Source organism: Gossypium hirsutum, chromosome A12 (assembly GCF_007990345.1).
Source record: "Gossypium hirsutum isolate 1008001.06 chromosome A12, Gossypium_hirsutum_v2.1, whole genome shotgun sequence".
In the NCBI taxonomy this organism is placed as follows: Eukaryota; Viridiplantae; Streptophyta; class Magnoliopsida; order Malvales; family Malvaceae; genus Gossypium; species Gossypium hirsutum.
The window spans coordinates 67107018-67107932 of record NC_053435.1 but is presented as its reverse complement, the minus strand read 5'-3'; the positions used below and the strand labels follow the sequence as shown (position 1 = coordinate 67107932).

Genomic DNA, 915 nt, shown 5'->3' with positions numbered 1-915 from the left:
TACTTTTTGACGGTGAGATCGACCATACAGTTTATAGAAACCAGAGAGTAATAAGGCAAAGCCTAAGATACACAGAGGACGAGCAAGAGGATGATACTTCAACCACATCCGAAAAGATAGCTGAAAACCATGAAAATCCGCTACCTCCTGTGATTGTTGTTAATCAAAATCCTACTCCGCGCATTAAGTATGATTATGCTAAACCTTCATTAACAGGAACTGAATCTAGCATAGTTAGACCAGCTGTAGCCGCAAATTCTTTTGAACTGAAACCATACACGATTGAAATGATACAACAGTTTGTTCAGTTTGATGGTTTGCAGGACGAGGATCCCATCGCTCACTTGGAAAACTTTTTGGAACTATGTGATACATTTAAAATTAGTGGTGTTTCTGATGACGCCATTCGCCTTCAGTTATTACCTTTTTCATTGAGAAACAAAGCTAAACAGTGGTTGAACTCATTGCCATGAGGGTCAATCACTACTTGGGAACAAATGACCGAAAAGTTTTTATTAAAATATTTTTCGCCTGCTAAAATGGCTAAATTACGTAATGATATTTCTTCCTTTGTGCATATGGATTTAGAAACACTCTACGATGCATGGGAGAGATACAAGGACCTCTTGAGAAGATGCCCTCACCATGGGTTATCGCTTTGGCTATACGTTCAAACCTTTCATAATGGTCTGAATCCTTCGACTCGACAAATGGTTGACGCAGCTGCTAGTGGAACCATCAATAATAAGACACCTGAAGATGCTTATGAATTTATAGAGGAGATATCACAGAATAACTATTTGTGGAAAGTCATGAGGATAAAGCCAATGAAAACAACTGGCGTTTATAACGTCGATACGGTCACCATGCTCTCTAATCAAGTATAACTCTTGAATAAGAAAATTGATGGTTTCC

At 38.5% G+C, this 915-nt stretch overlaps 1 non-coding gene across 1 annotated transcript; it reads right to left on the bottom strand.

Moving 5' to 3' along the window:
• Window positions 1-545: 545 nt before the first annotated feature.
• LOC121211868 (small nucleolar RNA R71) lies at window positions 546-652 on the bottom strand. The gene has a single exon (XR_005907085.1). It is a non-coding gene; the product is annotated as a small nucleolar RNA R71 (small nucleolar RNA).
• Between the last annotated feature and the right edge of the window lie 263 nt (window positions 653-915).